The sequence below is a fragment of the Octopus bimaculoides genome, chromosome 2 (assembly GCF_001194135.2).
Source record: "Octopus bimaculoides isolate UCB-OBI-ISO-001 chromosome 2, ASM119413v2, whole genome shotgun sequence".
In the NCBI taxonomy this organism is placed as follows: domain Eukaryota; kingdom Metazoa; phylum Mollusca; class Cephalopoda; order Octopoda; family Octopodidae; genus Octopus; species Octopus bimaculoides.
The window spans coordinates 17,743,242-17,749,647 of NC_068982.1; the positions used below are offsets into that span (position 1 = coordinate 17,743,242).

The 6,406-nt window shown below is 33.7% G+C and overlaps 1 pseudogene; it reads right to left on the reverse strand.

The window, feature by feature from the left end:
• Positions 1 to 5,191: 5,191 nt before the first annotated feature.
• LOC128247178 (U6 spliceosomal RNA) lies at positions 5,192 to 5,292 on the reverse strand (annotated as a pseudogene).
• Positions 5,293 to 6,406: the final 1,114 nt, after the last annotated feature.

Sequence of the window (6,406 nt, forward strand, 5' to 3'; positions counted from 1 at the left end):
TGACTTATTTTAGCAAATAAAATAATTTGCTAGGTGAAGTCTTCGTCAGCTGGTGCACCCAGATCAAACATATATACACGAGTATATATGTGTATATATATATGGTTGTTATATATATGTGTAAATATATATGGTTGTTATATTTTTTTCATAACATAATAAGATAGGATGATGTCTATATTACAATATTATGATAACCAATATAGTAATATTACGTTCTTGAAATTAGCATTAGCTTATCTTACTCTTTCTCGCGGAACCCCAAGGAGCCCTTTGCGGAACCCTAGTGTTCCAGGGAACTACGGTTCAGAAACGCTGCCTTAAGGAAAATAAATTCGAGCAATGTCGTGTACTATTATAGAAATAATTCATTCATGGGTTTTTCTCGTATTAAACAATATTTTACTCGAACACTTAAAATTCAATGCAATATACTTTTCCATTTCATTATATGTTTAACATCCTAATACACACAGACACACACACACATGCATATACATTTATATTCATGTATGTATGTGTGTGTGTGTGTGCGTTTGTGTTTTATTGAATAAGAGTAACCTAAACAAAGAGCAGTTGGTCCCGGTCTAAAACTTCAGTTTCTGAAATGCGAAACAAAAAAGAGGTAAATACCATCTTTGACTGGATGTTGGTAACTTGGTTCTATGCATTTGGCAGACAGAATCACTTTCCAGAATTAAAGCCAACATTCGGTCGAATAGTTTAGGAAATAATAGTAGAGAACCTAGGAAATATTTTATGGTAAACAATATGAATCGTAAACAATGAGTTTATATCAATAATCTTTGATGTTAAAAATTGTCTTTATTCTGAACGATACATATTTCGTGACTCAATGTTTTATTTATCAAAGTAGATACACCTCAACTCTATTAAGCTTCAAATATACCAAGGCAATATTTACTTTCTCACATATTTTTTGTTATCACAAAAGAATATAACACAAAAATTACATTATCAATGCAATCCAAAAAGTAAACATATGACGAATAAATGTGTTTTAAAATTTATTTATACCACTATGAAACATTTGACTTGTGTAATATTTGCGTTATGGCACAGAATAAATTAAAAAAAAACAATAACAAAGAGAATGATGATTATTTGTAGCGATGTTCATATATTGCTTTTATTTAAATAGTATTTTTAAAAGCTTGAAACAAAAGCTCAGGAATATACAGACGCACATTTGCACACGTGCATACATATACATTAGCGCACAAGCATGCGAACAGACACATGTACAAACGTTGGCATTATTCCCTTGTGTTACTTAAGGAAAACAAAACAAAACAAAAAAACATCCATTTCCCTTGGCTGAATTTTATCAAATATACTATCAGATGTAAGAAGCATGACGATGTTTTTGCCCTGAGGGATTTTCTTTCTATCTATCTATCTATCTATCTATCTATCTATCTACTTACCTACCTACCTACCTACCTACCTACCTATCTATCTATCTATCTATCTATCTATCTATCTATCTATCTATCTATCTATCTGTCTATATATACATACATATACACATATATATGCACACACACACACACGCACACACATATATATATGTATGTATATATATATATAATTAATCACTGGGTAGCAAAAAAAAAAAACTTTGAAATTTTATTTACTACCAGTGGTCTAGCGAGAAGAAAAAATTAGTCAATAGACTATATATTATTTGACCTTATATTTATTCTACTGCTTCTTAAAATTCTCAGTTGCTTGGCTTGTTTTAATCAAAATTATCGACTAATAAGAAATCAAAATAAATCGGAAAATCGGACAAAATGTCGCTTATGTCTTTTCCGTTGGATAAGAGACGCAAGTGCAATATTTCAGTTCAGATAAAAAAAAACAAAACAAAAAAAAAAACGGAATCGATTCTGAGAATCGTTAGTTTTACATTAGATGCAAAGGACTAAAACATTAATCCTTTATATTAGCCAAAGACCAATGAACGCTTATAATGATCCTGCTCTTCTCAAGTTCACATATGATACAGAGAAATTGAACTTTATACTATCAACGATTAAAACTGCTGCCGTAGTTTCGGCTAGCTACTAGGAACTTAACTCTTGTTCTACTGCTCACGTCATATTAAATCTGTATATTTACAAGTATAATCAATATTAAAGCTAAATTCTTAATAAAGATAAAATATGAAAAAACACAAAACAAAACGAAACAGGACGAATAAATGGATCTATTGCATATCGATATGCCATGATATACAGTTTTTAGATGTGTCAACGCAATTGTACTTAGTTTATACTATTTTACGTCAAACAGTGACCTCCGAGCAAAAGTGTGACGTTTTTACGAAACTTAGATTCTTTTTCTGTTGGAGTAAGTACTTTCAGAATTTGATATCCATTGCACAAGATATGTATTTGAAACTGTTTCAACTTAACATTTATAGTGATCTACTTAACTTGCACTACAACAAAATTTTCAACTCACTGAAGTAGTATTCACAAGTGGTTTCTTCACTGGTTGGCTTCCTTTTACCCCTTTAGTTGAAGTATTTCATTATTGATCATACTATTCCATGTACTGCTTCGAATCTGGCACAATCACGGTCTTATGTCCGTTTCTGAAGAATCTAGAATTTACAAGTAGTTACTGAATTTATTCCATCCATGTTTCCTTGTTTTTCTCACGAATAAAATTATATGCTTGCACTGCCTCTACATTTCTATATCTAACACTTTCTTTTCGTTGGTTGCTACAACATCTCCATTTCTTTGTCACTTTATATGTTTGATATACATGTTTCTTGCTCTTTACACATGTAGCTCAATCTCCGAGCTGGCAGAATCGTTAGCATGCCGGGCGAAATGCTTAGCGGTATTTCGTCTGCTGTTACGTTCTGAGTTCAAATTCTGCCGAAGTCGACTTTGTCTTTCATCCTTTTGGGGTCGATTAAACAAGTACCAGCTACGCACTGGAGCCGATGTAATCAACTTAATCCCTTTGTCCTTGTTTGTCCCCCACCCTGTGTTTAGCCCCTTGTGGGCAATAAATAAATAAATCTCCACTCATTCAATAATTTCTTCCATTCCTTCCTTCTTTCCTTCCTTCCTTTCATCCATTCATTCACACAACACCCCTCTTATAATCTTACCCACTCTGCCTCAAATTTCAACGGGGTTTACGTTATTTGTTCTTCAGATAATCTTTACAACTTTTTAGTAGCAAAACTTTAGCATTTTCTACCAAAGTACAATAATATACACGCATTCATACATACAAACATACATATCTCCTACACATACATACATAAATACATACATGCATACATACATACATGCATGCATATATACATACATACGCACATACGTACATACATACATACATGAAGTCAACTGTGTGTAGAAAAAGATGTCTACTCTGTCCCCTGGGATCTCCGTTATGGATAAAACTTATTGGCATAAAATTCACACCGGTACCTTTATTCGAACTGGCTTGACGTTCTTAATAGGGAACAGTAATGTACACATATGCATGCACATATACATACATGACATACATACATACATACATACATAATACATGCATACATACATACATACATACATACATACTCCATCCAGATTACAAGTTCAGGTTTATACCTATAATTATTGGGGCCCTGGGATATGTAACACACTGCCTAAGTACCAATATTGAGAAATTAGGGCTTCTCAAAACCAGAAAGGAGAAAGCTAATTCGAAGGCTACAGATCCAATCCATCACTGGAACTGTAAAAATTTGTAAAACTTTCCTGAAATTTACCATTTAAATATATATGAGCATGTCTAGATATGTAACTATATGCATGAGAATACATACATAAAACATACAAATATGCACATACATAAATACATACATTCATACATACATACATACATACATACATGCATGCATATATAACATGTTGTTGATGTTGAAATTCCAATGATGGAGCCTTGGATCTAGGTTGGAAACCGGTTCTTTCTCTATAGGCAAGAAATTTTGATATAAATTGAATAACGACATACATACATTCATGCATACATACATGCACACATACATAACATACAAAAAATCACATGCAGTACGTACATACACACGCACACGCACACACACACATACACACATATGTAGAGAGATAAATATATATATATATATTCGTACATGGATATCAACGTTCATACGGTTTAACGCACGACTTTGATATTAAGACATGTGCAATTAACGTTCATCCGGAGGCAAGACTCTAAATCATACAAGTATTGCGATCTTGAAAGAGGCTGATATTACATTCAAATATTTCATCAAAGCCATCTGCACATCGTTCACGCTTTAGTCTTTAACATACATACAACAACAAAATCAGCAACCCAACCATCACTTCAGCTAAAATTCATACGTGACGCTCCCAGTGCTTGTTAGTTTTGATAGTTTTAAAGAACCAAAATAATATGAAATAAAAGAGCTCTCAAGCTGAGCTTTGCGTGAAATATAATCACGATTAAATCTGTCGAAGATGTTTATAAACACCATCGTATTATCTATAGATATTAAATTGAAATGAGACAGTAAATAGATGACATCATCAAGGTTAAGAAGGCCCTGGTCTCCCTGTAATTGCTGTGCAACGAAAAAATTGTATGAGTCATATATTTTGGTAATTTGAGCCTAAAAGACATAATTTTGTGCAAAGTCTGAATAAACTATGGACTAAATCTGTCAAATATCCATCACATTTCATTCGGACTGCTATAGAAGGCACCCAAATGTTCTGCAACTTAAACCCCACCACTTTTAAAAGGGACGAGCGCATTGTATAACATATAATATACTTTTTGTGGCATTATCCTTAATTTTACTCCTTTTATTTGTTTCAGTCATTAGACTGTGGTCATCCTGGGGCACTACATTAGACTGTGGTCATCCTGGGGTACCACATTAGACTGTGATCATCCTGGGACACCTGGGGCACTATTGCTGCGGAAATGCCTTGAAAAATGAAAAAAATGGAGCAGGCGCAGACGTGGCTGTGTGGTAAGATACTTGCTTCCCACGCATATGTTTCTGGCTTGAGTCTCACTTCGTGGCATGTTTGACAAGTGTCTTCTCCTTCAAGGCGATGCTCCAGCATGACTGCAGTCAAATGACTGAAACAAGTAAAAGATAAAAAAAATAAAAGATTACTTTACGAATATGCGTGTCGTCCTTGCGCAGAGGACACACAAATCATCTCTGTATCGTTCTAGTTTCAGAATATGTACTGAATATATAAAAATTGGATAGAACGGAGAGAGCACTTTAAATTATAAGCACACTCGATCAATCTTAATTTGAGCAAAAAACAACAACAATCACGACGGCAACAGCATCAACATCAACATTACAATATTAGACATTTCATACTTGACTTCAGCTAAAAATATTTTAAAGTGCAAGTCAAGCAGATTGCTAAATTAATCCAACGTATTGAATGTTCCGAGCCAATATATGCAAATAATATTTCTATGAATAATACAATTAATAATGAAACACTAATAACATTTACAAAATCAAGGACAATAGCGATATGAGAGCGCAGATAGAGGTCAACAGCATTTCTTCTTAAGTTCACAGAGACGCTTAACGAACAGATGGATACCAAACTTTCATTAACATTTTACGACTTGTTCAAGATTAATCGGTAGTTTGTGTACAAAATATTGACGTAAAAGACCATACTTTTAATATAAACATATAGAACTTGATGTCGCATGCGCAATAGATCGAAATAGCATCTCGCAGTGAGCGTTATTTATAAATGTAATTCTGTAGTAAGTTATATTTACCGTGGTAATTCACAAAATAGAAGCTATAAAAGGCATCTCCTGACAAAAAGATAGGATCTGTATCGATAAATCTGAAGACTTGCTCCCTTTCAGAAGATAGAACAATCGAAAAGAGAACAATAAATGTAAACAAAAAAGCAAAATATAAACAAAACAATGAAGTAACCAACACAAATAGTTCAAGGCTTTCAGATTAAAAGAATACTATTAGAATCTGAAAATCAAAACCAAATTAGAACGCAAAATTGTTGTCTGAGACAACGAAATATAAATCAATTCTCTGTTGTATACGGCAGCTTTCCATTTGGAGCAACTATTACTCTTTTACTCTTTTACTTGTTTCAGTCATTTGACTGCGGCCATGCTGGAGCACCGCCTTTAGTCGAGCATATCGACCCCAGGACTTATTCTTTGTAAGCCTAGTACTTATTCTATCGGTTTCTTTTTGCCGAACCGCTAAGTTACGAGGATGTAAACACACCAGCATCGGTTGTCAAGTGATGGTGGGAGGACAACCACAGACACACAAACACACACACACACACACACACACACACAC